We start from the raw sequence: 24,561 nt of genomic DNA, 5'->3' as shown, positions 1-24,561 counted from the left end.
ATGCTCAAGAGGGATATCAGACAGTTTATGTCTACGCAGAGGTGCGAGACTTTGTTGGAGTTGCAGGAGGCCGCCAGGTGGCGTGAGTTAGAGATTGAGTTGCAGTTGCGTGAGCTGAGGCAGGCTCCGGTGCAGTCGCAGCCGGCGCCAAAACGGTCCAAGACCGTTGATTCTAGAGTGGGAGATCTGAGTAGCCACACTTGTGGGAAGTCTGGGAGGAGTCACACCGGAGTTTGTAGGTCCGGTGGTGCATGCCGCAAGTGCGGAAAGGAGGGGCACTATGCGAGGGGTTTTCGACAGTCAGCGCCGGTTCGGGATTTGAGGATTTGTTATCATTATCATCAGGTTGGACATTTGAGGGTCAATTGTCCACAGCTCGTTGCAGGACTGGCGTAGGCTCCAGCACCGACCACTTTGAGGATCACGGGTGGAGGTCAGGGTGGAGCGGAGCCCCCAAGGGCTCAGGTGCGTGCTTTTCAGCTTACAGCAGAGGAGGTCAGAGCAGTGTCGGATGCAGCCACGGGTATGTTTCTTTCTTGATGTCTTGATTATCTTATGGTTATTGTGGAGTATTGTTTATCTGCTAGTCTCATTGTGTGGTTTTCGGTGCGGTATCCGTTGTTCTTTGAGGGTTATGGTTTGGTTATGGGTTAGTGTTGGGAATTTCGTTGGTTATCCTTCATGGGGGTTATTAGTGGAAATCTGGCGTTGGTCTGAATGCCGGGTAGCATCTGCATTCTGAGGAGTGGTTAGCCGTAGATTGAGGTTCTTTTGAGCTCGGGTCGATCAGTGTTGATATGTGATTTTGTGAAGGTTGTTAGTGCTAGTGGGAATCAGTCCGCATGCAAGTGTTGGTTTTGTGCAGGGTTGTTTTGGGAGGTCGGTGATAGCGACCGGTGGTTGATAGTCAGTGCCCTAAGCGGGGGAGAATTGGAAAATTCTCTGGAAGATCGATGAGCATGTGAGGTTGTTTAGCTGTTTGGGATTCAGCAGTGTTCTGTCAGCCAAGAGCGTAGGCTGGTATGAGTAAGTGACAGGCATGCGGGGCGGGATACAGACCAAGGGTATTTGATTGTGGAGGGCCTGGGATCAGGCCGGGATCGAGTTTCTATGATGGAGATAGAGTACGGAACCCCTAGAGGGCTAGAACAGTATGCATGGGAGGATTTCCCGGAGAGATAACTCGGAGTGATGAATGCTAGTTGAGCGGTCCAGATAGACTGAAGGCCGGTAGGCGTACCAGTCAGGCCGAAGGCTCAGAGAACGGTCCAGCCAGGCTGAAGGCCCTGGAGGGCGGCCCAGATTGACTGAAGGCTCTGAGAGTGGTCCAGATTGGCTGAAGGCCTGGTAAGGCGGTCCAGTCATGCTGAAGAGTCTGCAGGTATTGTTAGATCGGTTCGAGGAAATGGATTGCGTATCTTGCGATATGTTAGCATTGGAAGGTCTGGCCCCGGGTATTGATCTCGATTAGTGGAGATGGTGCATGGACTCGAGAGTCCTTGCGAGCAGATTCAGAGCATGTGTGTTGCATGGATAGCGGTTATGCTATAAGGGAGTGGTGTAGCATCGGGCGAGCGACGTGGCACTTGTCGTAGTGACAAGACGGCCAAGTGGATTTCCTTGGTAAGGAAAGAGAGAGGAATGTAGTGCCGAGAGGGAGTGTAAGTTCACGGAAGTGAAAACAACAACGCGGAGTTATGTTTGGAGTGGTCCAATTATGGTCATTGAGCAGCATGATTGCGGCAGTGGTATGGGATCACATCCGGATTGGATGTTTGCTGAGGTCGCGAAAGGGATTCCACGGGAGTAGAGCCGAGAGGCTCGGAAGGGGTGCAGGGACAGGGTTTTAGATTCCTAGTTTGATTCTAATCAAGGAATTGAGTACGTAGTGGCGATTCATCCTGGGGGATGTTTGGGAGTTGCTCTGAGGCTGAAGAATGTGTTGTTATGTCAGCATGGGATGGTTAGAGTTGGACTCGGATCGGGAACCTGGTGGTTTAGGGTTATATTTAGCTCGTAAGAGCCAAGTGATTGTTGTGATCAGAATCGAGGAAGTGCCATGGAGTGGTACTCGGTTGATAAGTGTGGAGCCTGATTGGTGTGGTTATCATAGGGTGAAGCCGGTGGCTGGCTTGAGGCGATAGTTAGGACACCGCTAGAAAGGAGAAAATGAGTTTCGGGTTTCGATGGTTGCGTCTTGAGGAACCTGGTTGGGTTAATGCCAGGTGGTGCGTGGCAGGAGAAGTTCTGGGGTAGAAGTGCCGAAGGCTTCGAGGGCAAAGCCTAATTTAAGTGGGGGAGAATTGTAACGCCCCGTTCCTAAGAGTACCTAATTGTGAGTCCCCGGGATTTAAGAGAAATGATATTTTGGTCATCTTGTGGGAAAAGTGGAAAATGAGGGGGGGCAAGTATGAAATTTAGGGACTCGCCGAGTACGCCCAGCGTAAGGCGTATATGGACGCGGGTGCAAGGCTGAGTACGCCCAACGTACTCTCAGAGTTCTAAAACCCTAAAATTAGGGTCAGCCACTATATAAGGAACATGTTGGTTCATACCCTAGCCTCCTTAAGCTCACCCTTAACCTCAGAAACCCTAGAAACCCGTATTCCCTCCATTGTTGGGTGTGTTTGACCTTGGAAAGCTCATTTTGGCAAAAGAAAAGCTAGAAGAAGAAAGGAGAAGTTGTCAAAGAAGGAAAGGAACGATTGGAGCTTGTAGATCTGAAGGGATATCATCCTTTGGAGCTTATTTGAGTTCGGGATTTGCGGTGAGTTGGTGATTCGAGAACCTGCTCTTCAGTTCAGAGTTTCGGCAGTGCAAGGTGAGTTATCCTCACTATATCGACAGGGTCTAAGGAACCAAGGCCGCCCCTTTATCGGATTGAGATTCGGGTATTTGTTGTTATGTTATTGCTTTGATATGTTTGCATCCTGGTAGCTAGGATGGTATATGTTAGAGACCTGGTTAAGGTCAGTTCCCTGATATGTAGGGTGATGCTATGCTAGTGACCGGTTAGGTCGGTATCTTTGTTAGGATGATGATATGTTATGTGATCTGTTTGATCGGCTTGTTGACTGTGAATTCTTATATGATTGTATGTTTATGTGCACATGGTTGTTTGGACTGGAGTTGGGTTGAGGCGAGTCCTGCTTTCTGCTGTAGGCCAAGATACTCAGGGCAGACCGGTTGTCCCGAAGGCCCAGCGAGCGGTCCGGATAGGCTGTAGGCCCCAAGAGGGCGGACCAGACGTGCCAAGGCTCGGAGAGTGGACCAGGCCGACTGAAGGCCCGGTGCGGGTGGACCAGTCATACTGTAGACTCAGAGAGTGGACCAGGTGGGTTGTAGGCCCGATGTGGGCGGACCAATCACACTGTAGACTCGATGTATATGGCTAGACTCGGAGGGTGGACCAGGTGGACTGTTGGCCGGTGCGGCGGACCAGTGTCACAGTAGACCCGAAGTGCATGGCTGTTTTGTGTTCTGTTATGTTATGTATGCTATGTATGATATGGGCCGGAATGCACTATGTTATGGGCCAGAAGGCATTATGATTTGGACCGGAAGGTCGTAGCCTGGAAGGGCGTATGTGTGGTTGGTATTTTGGGGATATCTCACTAAGCTTTCGGGCTTACAGTTGTGGTTTAATGTTTTTCAGGTTCTTCAGGAGACTGTGGCAAGGCGAAGGCGTGATCGTACCGCTCCTCATGTTATGTTGTGATGTGATTCTGGGAATACTCTAAATAAATTGTATTGAAAACCTTTTTGTAATAATTTAATGAAATCGGGTTGTTTTTGAAAAATTTAAATTGGTTGGAACTTTTCGGTCGTTACAAAGCCTGCTATGGTTGTGGTGAGACTGAACACTACCAGAGGGACTGGCCGATAACAAAAAACTCAGGAGCGGATGGACGAATTCTGATGATCACCGCAGGAGAATCAACCCCGGAGTCGTCAGCGAGCAGCGTACATCTTCGATCTATGTATTACTTTGAAAATTAATTTATATTTATATAAGATTGAAACTTGGGGAAAAACATTTAAAAGTAATTATAATAACTCACTTATTAACACACGTCACACTATTCAAGAGAAATAAAAGATCCCTTCAGAGAAGCTATGATGGTCGAGTATGTACCTCCGGGTTATGCATAGCTGAGATGTTGCAGACCTTGAGTGAGTGATTCCGCCTTAATTCCTAATCCTTGTTTAGTTTGTGGATTTGAGGCAGAGTTACTCAGTCGACCATCTAATTCATTTTAAATATTCATAACTTGTATATTCCAGGCGATCATAGTGGTACCGAGGAGGATCGTAGTATAAAGTATTGACACTAGTTATCAAAGCACTTTCACAGTATGTACTCACTCATCGCAGTACGATATGTGGAAGTGTTAACATCAAGGGGGAAAATAGAAAACACTAGAACATTTACAAAGAGTACATTTTCGAGCACACTAGGGGAGTACATCATCGTATAACAGACGTTTCTTTAAAATCAGCCAAACTTTGTTTAGAAAAAAGTATGTTGCTATCATTCGTCATGAGTTGGCGTGGTCCTCACCATACTAAGTTCATATGTTTATGTCGCCTCGACCGTCAAATTCACGAAACCTTCGTCATTCGTAACAACAGTCCGACCTAAACCTTAGTTTTGTCTTTTGTATTCCAAACCATGAAGTACTCGTGCGAAGAATACTTTGTCCTCTGAAGCCTTGTCGCCGTATGTTCCACAAACCTTCACGAAATACCACTAGCCCAGCAGACCAAGTTCAAGCAAAGTTGCTAAGGACGAATACAGCCAACCTATCACTATTCAGTGTATACGCGAGGGTGGTATATGATTATGAATACGCAGATCTAGTATGTGTGTTTCCGCCCTACCTCATGTTCCTTGTTTGGTTGTGGACCTGGGTCAGAGTCGCACATCCGACCGTCTAACTAATCCTAAATTATATGCAACTTGTATACACGAGGTAATGATAGATGGACCAAGTATGAATCCTATCATGAACAATAGGGCAAAGTTGCTAGGTCTACGAGTGGGTATTTTACGAATCAAAGGAGCGCAACCCCAGTAGTACTGCGAAGAAAGCTAATTTCAGGACGAAATTCCATCTAACGGGGGGATGATGTGACAACCCGAAATTTTTTTCCTTGTAAGTACAACCATTCAATTCAACCGTGAGTCAGACTCATTTCTAATGACTTCTAGCCTTGTTTAGGGTCATTCTAAGTAGTTTTAACCAAGTACACTTAAGGACTAAGTGTATGGATGTGCCAGCTGAAGTTCTTCAAGTTGCATTCCAGCCATAAACTCCATCACTGGGAGTTTACAGCCGTAAACACTTGGCTGCCCGTAAACTCCTTCCATATGTATGATATCCCTTCATTTCTAGCCATTTCTTCCACCACCAGGTCTAGAAATTGAATTTCTCTCTCAATTATCGTCAAGTTCTTCATCCAAATCCTCCAAAATCGTAAGTGATTCTTCTACCCTTCTTGATATTCTTCCTTGGTGTTGTAAACATCTCAAAATTCATCCATGAAAACATCGTTTTATGTTAGATCTTCAAGATCTTCATCTTTCACCAAGAACACACACTTGTTCTTGGTGGCCGTGAACTCCATAAAGCCTCCCAAAGGTGATTATTCTTTCCCTACACTTTCTATCTAGTAGAGTCAGTAGCCTAAACACCTGGAGCAAACGAATGAGGATGATCTCCAGGAGTTTACGGCCATGCAATCTCCCTTGGCCGTAAACCCCTTGGACATAAACACATAGGGTTGTAAACCCCTTGGTCGTAAACACATAGGGTCGTGAACACCTTGACCGTGAACGTACCTCTTTGGCCGCAAACTCCCTTTAATGAATCACATGTGATTCTAACACTTTGTTCAAGTGTTTCCTAGTCCTTAAGGGTGTTTCCTTGCATTGTAGTTGCTTATAAACATTATATTCATGCAAAACATGCCATATATGTCATTTAGGACTCGTTTGTGTTTTGGGACTTCATTCATGGAACTTCTCATCCTTACGCACATATTCGTTTGAATCACCCACATAAGGTGAGTTCATACCCCGTAATCAATCTTTTAAACTGTTCTAAATGCATTTAGGGGGGGGGGGGGGGAATACAAGTTGAACACAATGATAATTGTCTAATTGTTTGTTATAAACATTTTTAAAGGATTGCTTATGTCATTAATAAGTAGTCAAAACATTTAAAAAAATCTTTTAAATTTATGTTACTTTATAGTTTAACAAAACTCCGTTTTTAAAGTACAAGCATAGCTTAGTTGGAAAAATGAGTCTTTTCAATAACAGTCCAAGTAAAATACTAGTAAACTATAAGGGGAATAGTTTAGGGGTTCGGTTCAAACTAGATGCTAGAACATACTATAAAGAGAAATAGGCAGGTAGATACAATACGCGATAACATAAAGAGAAACAGGGAGGTAGATACAATACACGATAACATAAAGAGAACATACTAAGATACTATAACAGAACGAACATACTAAGATGCTATAGCATAGAACAACTACATGATCTAATTATACCAGTGAATCACTAACTCATTGTTCTAAACAAAAGGTGATAGTAAAATTGGGTATACATGATCATATAACATTAATGTGAATTCTACACGGCCTAGCAGTTTGTTTGCGGAAGTCGCGTTTGGTCCCCAGAATCTCTTGCAGGGAGAGCGTATAGTATGGGTACTATCCATCACATTATGACCTTAATAAAAAACATGTTTTAAGGTAATCAGTATGTTAGGATGTCAATTAAAAAGACAACTGGGTACTTATATTTTCCTATTACTTTCAGTAAGTGACAGCTCCACTGGAAAGTTAATGCAAACTATTTTCGAGTCAAGATAATTATAAACTAGGGAAAACTTATATTTTACAAACCACACACAGAACAGTCAAGTCTACTACATTCAGTATAAAGGGACCTATAATGCTAACTTTATGATTCCTTAGTGTATGCATTCAGGGATATATATTAATCGGGTCCGACAGGTAGTAAGATGTGTGCTTTCCGCTTCATTTCCTATTCCTTGTTTGGTTGTGGGCTTAGAGCAAATACACCCAGCTTACTATCTATCCGAGCTTAGCTATATATATGTTTCGTATACAACAAGTAATCATAAGGGGTACTATGTATGGATCAGGTCATAGGACACTAATTCAGTGCACTGTTTTCTAGTACAAAAGATACTTTTCAAATAAAGAACTATTGAATACAAAACTAGAAACTTACCAGTAAAGGGTTTAATCCATTTTATTAAACCAGTAAAACTTAAAGGACCTTAGGTGGTTAATTCTTAATACCTTAGTTTATACACCAAGGTTATATATATATATATATATATATATATATATATATATATATATATATATATATATATATTTAATATCCGATAGGTAGTTGGATGGGTGCCTTCCGCCTCATTCCCTGTTCCTTGTTTGGTTGTGGGTTTAGGACAGATTCACACAATTAACTATCTGTTCGATATTAGAATATATATATATATATATATATATATATATATATATATATATATATATATATAACTACTATAAACTAAGTGATTATAGAAGGAAATATTGTGGTTATCATTTTATTATAAGAAATAAGGGTTTTCTTAAAGGATCTTTTCGTCAAATATAAAAGAACTATTATAGTTAACTCCGTGAGCACCGAGTGAATACGCAGGGGTTATATACAACAATGATCTAACAAACAATGGGATGTGTGTCTTCTGCCTCATTTCATGTTCCTTGTTTGGTTGTGGGCTTAGGGCAGATACACACAACCGATTGTTTGTTTACTCTGGGTTTTATATAACTTGTATGAATTTAATACTCATAGAAAGGACTATAGAGTCATTTTTACTTATCTTTCATCAAAGCAAGAAATATAGGATTTTCTAGAGGAACATGCAAACTTTTCTAAACAAAACTTACTACAACTTACTATAACTTTCTACAACTTTCTTACAACTCACTTACATCACTCAAATCTTATGAACTCACCGGTATAATGCTGATCTAGGCTTTCAAAATAACTTGTATTCTCAGGAGACCAGTAGACAGGTACGCGCACTGGGATTCAGAAGATGGAGCGGTATAGCTTCAAGTCTTTCTGTTATTTTCTATGTATTCTATATTATGTGAATCACATACTTTGTAAACACTATCTTTTTAATGAAATGGTTTTTTATTACTTTGCTTACTATGATGCATGTCTTGTGATACTAAACATGACGCCCTCCACCCCAAAACGTTTCGCCGTTCCAGTTTTAGTATGAATGCGGACACGTATACTTACTTAAATATTTTATTATTTAAAAGTATAGAGTCTTTATCAGAGTATTTTAATCCCTATTGTATTTATAGTTTGTATATCTTTTATGGGTTGATATACTCAATTCACTATAAACAATGCTCTGATACTAATCTGTCACACCCCAAAACCAAGAACGGCGGAAACGTTCTGGGGCGGAGGACGTCATGTAATGTATCACAACAATGCAAAGTAGTAAACAAGCAACAACATCATCCATTGCATTAATAGTATAATTTTAATTACATGTGAGTTCTTTCATAGTATAATTCTACAAAATGAATATTCAAAATAAAAGACAAGTCTTGACCGCTCCGTCTTCACAAAACCTGGTAGTCATACCTGTCTATTTGTGACCTGAGAATACAAGTTATTTTGAAAGCGAGCATAAGCAATAATGCTGGTGAGTTCATAAGTATTTATGTGACTTTGATTTGTAAAACTATAAAGAAGGACCTGTAAATGTTTGAAGGAAATTTTGTACCGATGAACATGTTTGTAAGTAATTGTAAACGTTTGAAAACCCTAGAAAGTCCCATATTTTCTACTAGTATAAAAAGTATCATTCTACCAAGACCCGACTCTTTTGAATGTTTGCTTTTAGAAATGTAATATTTGCCCATAAGTGGGTGGTAGTTTAAAAGTCCCAAAAATGAACTACCATGGTGTTTTTCATTGCCTAAAATAGTAGATTTGTGTACGTATAAAATCGCTAAGGTATTTGATAACCCTGTAAATCAACGTGTTGTTAATACTCCATGTGAGTTTTATAACCATGCTAATGACCCAGACTGCCTGTAACAACGTTCTTCAGGCGTTGGAATGATGTTTGTCACCCCAGACCTGCCGGTCTAACTGTAGCTAACAGTTTAGGTGCGGGATTGTCAATCCTGTATAGATCTATACACAAGTATCACGCTCTCCCTCCAAGAGATTATGGTTTATAATACAGGACTTGAAATGCATACTCGAAAGTACGTGAAGCTGAAATGTCTCACAATTCTTAGTATTAAATAGATTTACATATAAATTCCACTTTGTTTTTGTATATGAAAGTAGTTCCTTGATATAGTACTTGTAGTATGTAAAATTTCATGAATATCTAGTACACTATCTTATGTAATTGTATCTCTTGTAATTGTATGTCTTGAAATTGTGTGCCTTGTAATTGTATGTAATCGTATCTCTTCATATAGTATGTAATGTATTAGTATAGACTCATGAATAAACTGAGTCTTGTGTGATTCCTTGTACTTGGAATGGTAAGTAGTATCTCCTAACTATACCTATTATAGTTACTAGTATTGTACGTGTATAACCGAAGTATGCCTTTGCTACCCAAAGGTACTGAACCAACTGATGGAAGCTTTTATGTCTATATATGTATACATGATATATATAGGCATGCATTTGACAATAAAAATATAAAAGAAGTTTTGTAAAACTTTTGAAAAGTTTAATAAATAAGAAATGCTGACTTGATGTCAGTTTATAAAAACGATTTGAAAGTAGTTTGTTTGATAAGAAAAATTTTAAGTATAAGAAGACCTTTGTTTGAAACACGATTCTAACAACGTTTGAAAGGAAACATAAAGTATGTAAGACGGTTTGATAAAGAGTTTTAAACATGTAAAAATGTTTTTTGTAAACTATAGCTATTATAGTTTTTCCAAACGTTTGTTTCGTTTGTATACTAAACCCTAGTGAAATGCTCACTTGTTATGTAAAGTGTAACTTTTGTAGTGACATAAATGAACACATATACTCAAAGTATAAATAAAGTGTTTGATTCATATATGTATAACAACATATTTAATTTCAAAATACAAGATGTTATCGTGATATATTTTACATACGAAAGTTTCCATGTAGTAGTTATGAATCACATATGATTTACTTGATAAAAAGAGTATATAGTGAAGCTTTAGGTTACACACGATAATAACCATGTGTTTACTTGTATTCCCCCCTTAAAAGTGTATAAAAAGCAGTGATAACACATTTGAAAGTGTAGTTTATAGGGGAATGAACTCACTTGTTCGGTTTGAAGAGAGTGAGACTAGAATCAAGCAGAAGTTCAACTGTGGAAAGTTGCGTCTTCGAGCTTCTCGGGAATCTCGGTAGCGTAGAACCTTCGTCGGGGGCTCAGGTGTAGAACCGAGGGTGTCGGGATGGCCTCTGGTGCTTACAAGTGTGTGAAAGTGAGTGAGAGTTTGAGAAAAGTGTGCCAAAATCCGGAGTTCGTGCCCTCTATTTCTGGGGTTGAAGGCGTGAGTACACTGGGCGTACCACCGAAGTACGTTGGGTGTAATTTGGTTATGTTGGGCGTAACTTTGCGTTATGGCTTACGACTCGGGTATAGCTAGGCGTAGAGCTTGTAGCCGATGGGACTTGACCCTGCACCTGAGTACGCTGGGCGTACTCTTGAATTACGTTGGGCGTAATTCCGGCTTCAATCTTCTAAATTCTGTAACTTTCGCGTACGGGCTCCGTTTTTCACGTTCTTTATATCCACGCGTAGGTGAGACTATGCTCTACAACTTTCATTTAGACCCCGCCGGCTAGTTTTGACATAATTTTTAATTATATTTTAATTAATAAGTCGGGACACGATAACTTCGTTAAAAATCCATAACTTCTTTATCCGACGTCCGTTTTCGTCTGTCTTTTTACCATTGAACTACTATTGTCAGGACCTTCAACTCTCATTTAAGTTGTGTCGGCTAAAAATCGCTCGATCTCTATTTCGAGTTTTAGCTGTCTACCGCTGTCACGAAACTTAGAAAATTTGTATCTTCTTCATACGATGTCCGTTTTGGGCATTCTTTTTATGCATGATCACGGTTTAACGTAATCTACGACTTTCGTTTAGAAACCTAAGGCTATAAATTATTGTATTGAAACTTTGCGTTTTTCGCTTAATTGGTGTTGCCTGGTTTTGCCGAGAATCTTCAGTTGGTCATAACTTCTTCTTTATAACTCGGATTTTAGTGTTCTTTATATGTACAAAACCCTTGATACGATTCCTACCACTTTATTTAACCCAAATCAGATTTTAGGAAAGTTATATTTTGGCCTAAATTTGACTGGTGTTACATTTTATTGTCTCAAAATATCGGGTTGTCACATCATCCCCCTGTTAGATGGAATTTCGTCCCGAAATTAGAGTTTAAGCAGAATTAATAATCATGCTACGGATAGAAGTTTTATTTGCTACTCGTGTTCTTAAGTGAACTCTGGTCCTCGCATGGCCTTCCAACGAACCTTTCATTATCGGGGGACGACTTTGTTTCTTTTGCTTGCCTTCACTGGGGTGATAACTCTTCTTGGTCAAATGTATGTTGAATGTTTTTGTGGTCTGTGAACATAGTACACCTTGTACCCTACAAGTAGTGTCTCCAGATCTTCAGAGCAATTATCGTTGCTCCTGACTCAAGATCATGTGTTGAATAGTTAACTTCTTGTGTCTTAACCTGTCTTGAGGTGTAGGTAGTGACCTTTCCTCTTTCATTAGAACACAACCAAGCCCTTGGTTGGATGCATCGCATTACACCACAAAATCTTCTATCCCCTTTTGGGAGGGATAATTTCAGTGTGGTGCACCAGGCTTACTTTAGCGTTTGGAACGCTCTTTCTTGTTTACAGACAAGTCTGGTGCTCCTCATGGTGAGAAAATTGGCCAAAAGAATCTCCTTCTGAGGAGTTTGTTAAGCTCGCTAGGAAGTCCTTGCATCTCGGTTGGAGCTAGACAATAAGGTGATTTGGCTACTGGGGTAGCCCTTGGAACTAAGTCGATTCTGAATTCAACTTGACGCTGTGGTGGTAATCCTGGTAGTTCTCCAGGAAAGGTGCCGGGAAAGTCGCGTACTTTTGGGATGTTCTGAATGTCCTTCGCTCCTGGGCTTGCATCTACAATGTGTGCAAGGAATGTGTGATATTCCTTTTGTAAGCACTTTTGAGCTTAAATACACGAAATCATGTGAATGTTCGTACTTGCTTTGTCTCCATAAATAACAAGAGGTTCTTTGATAAGGAAGTTAAGATGAACTGCTTTCCCAAAGCGCATGATATCGGTTTGATGTATACTCAACCAATTCATACTGATTATGACGTCAAAACCTTGTGGTTGATTAGAAGTCGTGAAGATCTAAAAGAAAGTATGATTACTCATGAATTAATGAAAAAGGATAGGTATTTCTAAGTTTATTCTCATGGAAGCACGATCACTCGCAGTCTTAGCCTGTCTCTGTCCTGAAGTTCATAGTAGAACTCATACCTGGTTCATCATTCAAAGTCTCGGGTATACGAGTCGTATATAATTAAGATTGAAAAGGTGGGTCTTTGGATTGAACTTGACGTACTGCACGAGTGGTACTTCGGGGAGGTTTCCTACAGTTTCTTTGGAAAGGATAAGAAACATGAAGTACTCTATGCATGAGTACTTCGATGTTTTGGAATGACGCCTTCACTAGAAAGACGTTTTCGGAGAAGGAGAAGTATGCACGAAACAAGTATTGTGTGGATCGAATTGACTCAAGTTGTATGATAATGTCGGATTTACTTAGAAGTAAATGACATTAGATTTGAACATAAGGCGTTACAGATAAAACACAACGGTGCAACTCTTAACAGGGTTACATTACTTTAGAGTAACTATAGGAATACTGTTGCGAACAAAGTATACTACAAAAGACTAGTATACGCAGCACGAGGGTCCCTTAACCAACGGGATCTCGCAAAAGATAAGACTCTAGTTGCACTAGTTTTAAACAGTTTATAAGTCTATTACAATGAACGCCTTAATTAATTTGACGTGGGTCCGGAGTAGTCTCTCCTGGAGCAGTGATCCTTAGTATTTTCCCGTCTGCGTCGGAGTTCTTTGTTATAGGACAATCCTTCTTGAAGTGCCCTATCTCACCACATTGGTGGCATGACTGGCTAGTACTAGCATTGGTGGTGGGAGTGAGGTGTTTAGTCAGAGTTACGTGGACACGGGTGCCTTCCTCATTACTCCACTTTGAAAATTTCCTCTTAAAGAGTCCGGCTTTATCACTACTTTTGTATGTAGGGTTGGTCCCGATGCCAGGGACTGGAGGAATGGGTCGTGCTGGTGTTGAAGGGGCAGAAGTTGCCACTTGCTGCTGTTGCATGGCAAGTCTTTGGAATCGCTTTCGCTCACTTCTGGCTTGGCGATATCGTCTCCTCTTTTCAGTCTTATGGCTTCGCAAGTCTGTGACTGTTGTCATTTGTTGACTTCCCGGATTGGTACTACAATCAGAACTCTCGACACCTTTGTCAGTCTTGTTTGTGTTGTCGGAGTTGATGTGTGTAAGAACGGTTGTCACAGCAGCTGCTACTGCAGCTTGTAACGTAGCGGCGTCGATATGGAGGATAGGGGTTTCGTTGTTCGGCTGATTGTTTCGGATGACGACATGATTCTGTAACACGAAAGATAAGGATTTTGTGAGTGATTTTGGTTGACCCTAAATGTACTCCGATCGCTTAAGTAAAGAGTAAGAGTATGTTCTCGAAAGTTTGACCTACATCCCTATGATGTAGTCCTAGTACGGATTGGAAGTATGTTCATGATGGTTTGACCTACATCCCTATGATGCAGTCCTAGTACAGAGTAGAAGTAAGTTCGTAGAATGGTCTCAAGATGCTTGACGTTCAAACCAGGGTACCATCGGTTGGTAATTAACATGATTCAACCTTTGAAAGAGAATTGGGAATGATCCTTGAGCTAAATTACCCTAGTTCAATAATTTGACTAGAGTGGGTTTCAGATAGATCCCAACGAAAGTATGATGAAAGTTTTTGAACAAAGAGTGACACCGAAGTTAGCTGACTTTCAATATCGATATTCATGACGTAATAAGTTTGGGAAAATTGATCTTGAAGAAGGTCTTACATCATATCCGGAGTAGAAAGGTTTTGGCCGCATAGAGGCCTAACTTATAGTACAAGATAGTTACATAGAAAAATGCTACATAGGACATATACAGGAAAACGATTCCTTTAAACAAGGAAGGAAAATAAAGCATTTCTTACTGGCGGTGGTCATTCCTCTGGTGAACTCTTAGTTCAGCCAATTGACGTTCCATTATCAAGCAGGTGTCTTTCGTACAGTCTCTGGCGTACTCGTAGCTCTATGACTTCGGCTCATGTTTCAGCTAATGCTTGCAGCAGGGTCTCATGGTCTCTCTCAGATCTCTCACAAGTGTTTTCAAGATGATTGGTGCGGATGGTATGCATTCTTGCATTGGTATTTAACCTCTTTGATACAATGGAGAGTCGTCCTGCCCTGAATTTCGTTTCGGGCAACTTTACCGATCAGGATTGGTAGAACTCTGTCTGCTGAGCTCCCCTTAAGTTGTAGCAGTTTCGGTCTCCTTTAAACGGCATAGGTTGATCTTGCTCTTCGCTCCATGTTTCCAGGCATTCTACCCAAGGAGGCGTCGGGCCATGAAGAGTTGGACAAGGGTTAGGGTTTGAATTGGGAGCTACCGGGCGTAGGTTCTCATCCTCGAGTTCGGAGTTATCATCATCCGAAAGGTCTTCAACATGGTTATCATTCAAAAGGGATTGGATGATCATTCTCTGGTTCTTCTCTTAACCATCCAACATTGCCTTTGTTCGGGAAGTACGGGTCGTCGTGGGGATGGGGTCCAGCTATGTTATTTATGCGATATTTGGGGTATAAGAATCTAACAGATAAGTAGTTTATAGTAATACACAAAATACTCCTATAGTATTTCAGTTTTATGTTCTATTGTTCTCATTGTGGTATTGTGGGTAAGTTTTTAGACTTATTGCAACTCACAACCACACTTAGGCACATGTTAGTCAACCCTCGGATAATATAGTTGATCATGCTATATCATCCCAGTTTTGAGTATATGTCTCTAAGTCTACTTGTGCCTCCCAACAATTTTAATACTTTTGTTCTGTCTTAGTGACACTGATTTTAGTATGAATGCAGGAACGTATACTTACTTAAATATTTTATTATTTAAAATTATAGACTCTTTATCAGAGTATTTTAATCCCTATTGTATTTATAGTTTGTATATCTTTTATGGGTTGATATACTCAATTCACTATAAACAATGCTCTGATACTAATCTGTCACACCCCAAAACCAAGAACGGCGGAAACGTTCTGGGGCGGAGGACGTCATGTAATGTATCACAACAATGCAAAGTAGTAAACAAGCAACAACATCATCCATTGCATTAATAGTATAATTTTAATTACATGTGAGTTCTTTCATAGTATAATTCTACAAAATGAATATTCAAAATAAAAGACAAGTCTTGACCGCTCCGTCTTCACAAAACCTGGTAGTCGTACCTATCTATTTGTGACCTGAGAATACAAGTTATTTTGAAAGCGAGCATAAGCAATAATGTTGGTGAGTTCATAAGTATTTATGTGACTTTGATTTGTAAAACTATAAAGAAGGACCTGTAAATGTTTGAAGGAAAGTTTGTACCGATGAACATGTTTGTAAGTAATTGTAAACGTTTGAAAACCCTAGAAAGTCCCATATTTTCTACTAGTATAAAAAGTAGCATTCTACCAAGACCCGACTCTTTTGAATGTTTGCTTTTAGAAATGTAATATTTGCCCATAAGTGGGTGGTAGTTTAAAAGTCCCAAAAATGAACTACCATTGTGTTTTTCATTGCCTAAAATAGTAGATTTGTGTACGTATAAAATCGCTAAGGTATTTGATAACCCCGTAAATCAACATGTTTTTAATACTCCATGTGTGTTTTACAACCATGCTAATGACCCAGACTGCCTGTAACAACGTTCTTCAAGCATTGGAATGTTATGATGTTTGTCACCCCAGACCTGCCGGTCTAACTATAACTAACAGTTTAGGTGCGGGATTGTCAATCCTGTATAGATCTATACACAAGTATCACGCTCTCCCTCCAAGAGATTATGGTTTATAATACATGACTTGAAATGCATACTCGAAAGTACGTGAAGCTGAAATGTCTCACAATTCTTAGTATTAAATAGATTTACATATAAATTCCACTTTGTTTTTGTATATGAAAGTAGTTCCTTGATATAGTACTTGTAGTATGTAAAATTTCATGAATATCTAGTACACTATCTTATGTAATCGTATCTCTTGTAATTGTATGTCTTGAAATTGTATGCCTTGTAATTGTATGTAATCATATCTCTTCATATAGTATGTAATGTATTAGTATAGACTCATGAATAAACTGAGTCTTGTGTGATTCCTTGTACTTGGAATGGTAAGTAGTATCTCCTAACTATACCTATTATAGTTACTAGTATTGTACGTGTATAACCAAAGTATGCCTTTGCTACCCAAAGGTATTGAACCAACTGATGGAAGCTTTTATGTCTATATATGTATACATGATATATAGGCATGCATTTGACAATAAAAATATAAAAGAAGTTTTGTAAAACTTTTGAAAAGTTTAATAAATAAGAAATGTTGACTTGATGTCAGTTTATAAAAACGATTTGAAAGTAGTTTGTTTGATAAGAAAAATTTTAAGTATAAGAAGACCTTTGTTTGAAACACGATTCTAACAACGTTTGAAAGGAAACATAAAGTATGTAAGACGGTTTGATAAAGAGTTTTAAACATGTAAAAATGTTTTTTGTAAACTATACCTATTATAGTTTTTCCAAACGTTTGTTTTGTTTGTATACTAAACCCTAGTGAAATGCTCACTTGTTATGTAAAGTGTAACTTTTGTAGTGACATAAATGAACACATATACTCAAAGTATAAATAAAGTGTTTGATTCGTATATGTATAACAACATATTTAATTTCAAAATACAAGATGTTATCGTGATATATTTTGCATACGAAAGTTTCCATGTAGTAGTTATGAATCACATATGATTTACTTGATAAAAAGATTATATAGTGAAGCTTTAGGTTACACACGATAATAACCGTGTGTTTACTTGTATTCCCCCACCCCCTTAAAAGTGTATAAAAAGCATTGTTAACACATTTGAAAGTGTAGTTTATAGGGGTATGAACTCTCTTGCTCGGTTTGAAGAGAGTGAGACTAGAGTCGAGCAGAACTTCAACTGCGGAAAGTTGCGTCTTCGAGCTCCTCGGGAATCTCGGTAGCGTAGAACCTTCGTCCGGGGCTCGGGTGTGAAACCGAGGGTGTCAGGATGGTCTCTGGTGCTTACAAGTGTGTGAAAGTGAGTGAGATTTTGAGAAAAGTGTGCCAAAATCCGGAGTTGATACCCTCTATTTATAGGGTTGAAGGCGTGAGTACGTTGGGCGTACCACCGGAGTACGCTGGGCATACGCGTTACGCTGGGCGTTCTTCGGTTACGTTAGGCGTAACTTTGTGTCATGGCTTATGACTCGGGTCTAGCTAAGCGTAGAGCTTGCAACCGATGGCACTTGACCCTGCATTTGAGTACACTGGGCGTACTCTTGAATTACGTTGGGCGTAATTCCGGATTCAATCTTCTAAATTCCGTAACGTTCGCGTACGGGCTCCGTTTTTCGCATTCTTTATATCCACGCGTAGGTGAGACTATGCTCTACAACTTTCATTTAGTCCCCGCTAGCTAGTTTTGATTTATTTTTAATTATATTTTAATTAATAGGCCGGGACACGATAACTTCGTTAAAAATCCATAACTTCTTTATCCGACGTCCGTTTTCGTCTGTCTTTTTACCATTGAACTACTATTTTCGAGACATTCAACTCTCGTTTAAGTTGTGTCGGCTAAAAATCACTCGATCTCTATTTCAAGTTTTTAGTTGTCTACCGCTGTCACGAAACTTAGAAAATTTGTAACTTCTTCATACGATGTTCATTTTGGGCGTTCTTTTTATGCATGATCACGGTTTAATGTAATCTACGACTTTCATTTAGATACCTAAAGCTAAAAATTATTTTATTGAAACTTCGCGTTTCTCACTTAATTGGTGTTGCCTGGTTTTGCCAAGAATCTTCGGTTGGTCATAACTTCTTCGTTATAACTTGGATTTTAGTGTTCTTTATATGTACAAAAACCTTTATACGATTCCTACCACTTTATTTAACCCAAATAAGATTTTAGGAAAGTTATATTTTGGCCTAAATTTGACTGGTGTTACATTTAATTGTCTCAAAATATCGGGTTGTCAAAATATACTAGTTAGGATAACATACCTTTGATGGAGCTTGAAGTCTTGAACTTTAAGAGCTTAGCCCCAATAGCGTGGAAGCCTCAAGTGTAATCACAAATCACCAAAACCTTCTTGGAAAACTTGAGAGAATAGAGCACACACTAGAAATCGGTCACCTGATTATGCCCACACAATAGTTCCATTTCATGTGCCAATGACTCCTTTATATAGTGTGGTGGATTAGGGTTACATCCATTTAAACCCTAATACTCGTGACCTTTCATTTCCTTGAGATCCATGGTTTAAAGCTCCATGGATTATCCATGGACTTTCCGTGCAAGCCTAGCCCATTATAAATAAGAATTAGCCCACACTATATAAATACTAGAGTCCATGTTTAATTAGTCATCTTTTGATCAAATTAATTCTAGATTAATTCTAGATCAATACTAATTAAACAATATGATTCCATATTAATATATTAGAGCTTATAATATATTAATATAAATCATAAACCTTCTATTCTCAAAAGACTATCCATATAAATTGTTCCGGTGAATTGCAACCCAAACGGACCATGCCAAGTTGGGTCGAATACATACCAATTATAGTTATGGACTTAGACACTAATCCAACAGTCTCCCACTTGGATAAGTCTAAAACTATTATCGTGTATGACTCCAAAACCCGACTAACAATCGTAGCTCTTAAAGTCGTTGTCGACTCTGACCTAGTCATATGACTTGTCCATTAGATAAGGGATCATATATTGCTCCATTCTAGATATCATATGGACTAAGACATGGATTATAATCATTCTCTCTGTCCATTTTTTGTATCCCGATTTCCGAGTTATGATGACCGACTAATTGAACAAATCAAATCAGTCCAGGCTTGGCCAAGCACTTAGGGTGTCATCACTAAATCATCGAGGGGCCCGCATATATCGCTTTTATCCCTTTAAGGGTAACAGGAATGGATAAAGTTAGACTCATATGGTTTGTTCTACTACTTGTTGAATCATACACAAATGCACGTTTTATAACATCGAGTTACCAATGCATTTTCGTGCAATCAATGTATAACCAACTCATAGTAACAACTCATATCTCTACGTTTGAAGAATATAGGATATTATCATCTCATGATCACTCTTGATAAAATCCATGAAGTGATGCAAATGAGCGTGGTTTGAATCCAATACTCGGAACTTATGAGCACCCATGAATGTTGCAGCTAACTCTAGCCACCTAGACAGACTACAGACCCATTCATGACAGTGTTGCTTCATACCTACTTCCAACGTATGACCTACTGTGGATGTTTGAATAACCTAGTTATTCAGGGAGTCAAAACATGCAAATTGAAACACAAGAATAATACTAATCATATAAGGCCCCAACACTTTGAGTGTAAATAAAAACCATTTTATCTAAGCACCATATTGATTACTCATTATTCATTGTATAATGTTTTGATTCATCAACTTAATACTTGAATTAAAACAATAGTCATGCCATGCTCCAAGATTGCACACTATGTTTACCTATGGTCCTTGCTCTTGTGAAATAGATCAATTGAATATGACTCCAATGATGCTCATTTCACAATCCTAATTCCTTTTGTAAATGTAAGAATACCAAACTCTTGCCATTTACTGTAATCTGTTAGATTCTAAACTTATATGCATTGATTCTCTTGTAATGACTATGCACAAAAGTCACAAAGACTTGGCAACAGACATTACAAAGTATTCCAATGGAGATCAATTCCATGGAAACGAAGTCTTATATTCAAAGTACATTCCTTTGAACATCCTTCTTTGCATTAAGTTTATCTAATCTTACACAGATTTAAAGAATAACTTCCTGTCACACCCCCAAACCAAGGATGGCGAAAACGTCCGGGGGTGGTGGACTTCATGTATAGTATCATAACAACATGTATAACAGTGGTCAAAGCAATACAACCAATCATAAATATAAAGAAAAATAATTACATGGTTTCAAGTGTTACATATTTCAATGATTGATTACAACATGATATAAAAATAGTTGTTCAACGTCGTAGCGTTCCATCCTCAAAAGCTTTTGATTACCTGGTTTCGCTGATTTCCTAAGAATACAAGTAGTTTTGAAAAAGTGTCAACAATTAAGTTGGTGAGTTCATAAGCTTTTTTAAATGAATAGTTTGGAAACCGACCTTTGTTATGAATTGTGTGATACCAAGAAAAATCCAATATTCTCCTTACAAAAGTGATGTGTTGTCTTTAATTCCAAGACCGAAAGTGTACAATACTATCCATACTTATTGATATAAAAAGTGATTTTAAATCGACATCAAACCATTTTTGATTTGAGAAAAATCCCCGTAAACTTTATGTGTTGTTAACTCCCTATGTGAGTCGCTATAACCATACTATGACTACGAACCTACCACGACGTTTCTTAGGCATCGAAAAAGACAATGACACTTGTCACCTCAGACCTGCCGGTCTAGCTGTAGCTAGCAGCTCAGATGTGGTTTGTCAAACCCAATATAGATCTATACACAATTATCACGTTCTCCCTACAAGAGACTCTGGTTATAACTACCAGGAATTTTAACCTGTACTCTAGGAGTACTAAGAGGAATGTCTCACAATATACGTTAACAAGTTTACGTGTGGTGTGCGTAAGTGTAAATGGAAACATAAACTATACCTATTATAGCTTATCAAAACGTTTTTTGATGGTAGAAATCCTCTTTGTATATGATGTAAAACTTTATAATGAGGTAAAATACATGTAATATAACCAACATGTACTTATATATGATAATACACACCTTGCTCAGCAAGTTACAAGGTGTAAATGAGTTAATGACAATTTTCTAGTTTTATCTTTTATGTTCCTATTCTTGGAATAATTATAGAAAAATCATACGGAGTCGAAAACTGATTCCGTAAATTTTGAGGGTTTAAAAAATGTGTCTAGTTTGTTCAAATTGTTATAATGACTTTTAGAAGTTTCTAACTGGTGTGAAAACGTTCATATTCATAGACTAGTCCGAATTCGTTTATGAAATGATAGGCAGTTTTGTAAAAATCACCATAAATCGTAGAAAAATCGTATGGAGATGTACAAGTAGTCATTTTAAAGGTATGAACCTGAAATATTTGCATATTAAACAGTTTTGAAAGATATTAAGCTTAAGATAGTCAAAACAGTCCGTGAATAAGACTCAACTTTTCTGATCAAAGCTGTTGTTTGAGTTTAGTTAAGTTTTTGCTGTTTTAACTTGTATTCCCCCATTAAAACTTAAGAAAAACATGAAAAGATAGGGGTATGAACTCACCTTGAGTGATTTCAGTAGATGGATGATGAAGAAAAGAAGTGTTCAACTCAAGAACACTTGGAAGATTGGTTGAAGATTCGAAGTTCTAACACAAAGATGATAAAGTTTGTGTAAGAAACCTATGATTTAAGGAGAAAGGAGTGAAATAATCATATGGAGGATGATAATACTTACCAAAAGTATAAGAAAAGCTTGGAGAATAACCTTGAATCTCGAAATTTAGAGAGAGAAAGTGAGAGAGAATGAAGTTTGTTCTTTGGTGGAAAATGAGAGAAAATAGAGGAGAGATGAGAGTTTTCTAGCTCTTGACCAAGTGTGTGGCTGAAAAATGGTGGGAAAAGTACTATGGAATGACTAGGTATGGTGGAAGGATAAGGGTGGTTCATGGAGTGGGCATGGGGTGGTTGCTTGTGTCATACACTAAAGCAAGGTCAACACTCCGCCTCTAAGCCATACCCATTAGATTTTTATTCCTAAGTAAGGATTTTCATAAAAATATTAGTAAATATGAATATTTAGGATTTATTATGTTAAAATATGAGTTTGGGTGAAAATACCGTGTTAAAATCTCGAAAAACGGGCTCAAAACGCTAAAAATATTGGAAACCGGGCAAAAACTGCCAATTTCTGAAGTTCAGGGTCGGAGGTTTGGTCCTAGCCCTTAGAACCGAAAGTAGAAGAGGAACCGTGAGTAGGGTTCGACTGCGCAGGGTCGCCTCTCGGACCGAAGGTGGGAAGGGGAGAGCCGAAGGTCAGGTCTCATTTCGGAATGGTTAGGGGACCGAAAGCGGAGTAGGAGCCGAAAGTAGCAATCTCGGACCGAAGGTGACCTCTCGGTCCCTTAGCAGGTTCGGTTCTCAGGAGGTGGTTTCGGTTCTTAGGAGGTTTCGGTTCCTTAAGGGAGGTTCGGCTCCTTAGAAGGTTTCGGCTCCTTAAGAGGGTTCAGCTCCTTAAGAGGTTTCGGCTCCTAATGGTTGTTTTCGCGTAGACTTCCGTTTTCGAGCGGTTTTTGACTAAATCGAGGGTCGGGACGCCCCAAGTGATTATAAGAAGTTGAGAGAGATTTTGGGAGAGATTTCGCATACTTTGAGAGATTTCTCATACAGAGAGAGATTTGGGAGTGATTTCACATACTTTGAGAGATTTCTCATTCAGAGAGAGATTTGGGAGAGATTTCACATACTTGGAGAGATTTGGGAGAGATTTCACATACTTGGAGAGATTTGGGAGAGATTTCACACACTTGGAGAGATTTCTCATTCAGAGAGATATTTGGGAGAGATTTCACATTCTTGGAGAGATTTCTCATTCAGAGAGAGATTTGGGAGAGATTTCACATACTTGGAGAGATTTGGGAGAGCTTTCACACACTTGGAGAGATTTCTCATTTAGAGAGAGAGATTTAGGAGAGATTTCACATACTTGGAGAGATTTCTCCTACTTAGAGAGATTTGGGAGATATTTCACATACTTGGAGAGATTTGGGAGAGATTACACACACTTGGAGAGATTTCTTATTTAGAGAGAGATTTGGGAGAGATTTCACATACTTGGAGAGATTTCTCCTACTTAGAGAGTTTTGGGAGAGTCAGAGATTGGGAGAGACTTCTTTTGTGACCTTTTGAGTGTTTGGCTTCGCAACGCAAGGTTCTTACCCTCTGTTAATCCTTGTTATGATTGTTATACGCTCTCTAGGGGTATGGAATAATGTTTTATCGAGTATATTCAATACTTGCCCTGATTAGGGTTTAGAATTTCCGAACACGTGATAACTCTAAGTGATACTTTGTATTAAGATTTGCGAGTTGTACAATGAGAAGCACAACGGAAACCCTAATGTACAAGGGTTAGATAAGTTGACCGGTTTGACTTGTTGACTTTATTTGAGGTTTGACTTGACCAGAAATTGACGGTTGTCACATCATCCCCCTGTAAGAAGGAATTTCGTCCCGAAATTAACGCTTCGACTGGGACTTCAAGAGTTGGGGAAAGGATGGGGGTATTTTCGTTTCATCCGGTCTTCATGCTCCCAGGTGAACTCGGGTCCTCGTTAGCGTCCCAACGGACCTTCACAATAGGAATGCGACTTTGTTTCGTTCTCTTGATTTTCCCGATCCATGATTTCCAACCGGTTCTTCTACGAAGTGGAGACTTTCATCAATTTTGATTTCTCCGAGTGGTATTACAAGAGTCTCGTCGGACAGACACTTCTTTAAGTTTGATACATGGGAGGTCGGGTGTACGTTATTAAGTTATCGTGGCAGTCGAACTTGCACACCAGTGGCTAATTCTGGCAAGGATTTCAAATGGCCCGATGTATCTTGGATTTAGTTTCCCATGTTTACCGAAACGTATCGTTCTTTTCCATGGTGAGACCTTTAGTAGTACATGGTCCCCAACCTGGAATTCCAAGGGTTTGAGTCGCTTATCTTCATAGCTCTTTTGTCGGTCTCGAATTTGTAGGATCTTTTCCGTTGTCTCCCTTATGGTTTCGGGCCATAGAGGGTGTTATTAGGGACTTGATCCTTTGCAAGTTGTGTATCTCTCACTTCCGCCCAACGCAGTGGTGATTTGCCCTTGCTGATTTAGAGATCTTTGAACGGGGAGACCTTGATGTTAGGGTGATTGTTGTTGTTGTTGAAAATTCAATGAGTGGTAAGTGGGCACTCCAACGCTTTATCAAATTCAATCGCCCAAGCTATTAGCGTGTGTGACATCCCCATT

The sequence above is a fragment of the Lactuca serriola genome, chromosome 4 (assembly GCF_051521515.1).
Source record: "Lactuca serriola cultivar US96UC23 chromosome 4, Lser_US96UC23_V15, whole genome shotgun sequence".
Lineage (NCBI taxonomy): Eukaryota > Viridiplantae > Streptophyta > Magnoliopsida > Asterales > Asteraceae > Lactuca > Lactuca serriola.
Note: the sequence above shows the minus strand (reverse complement) of the source record.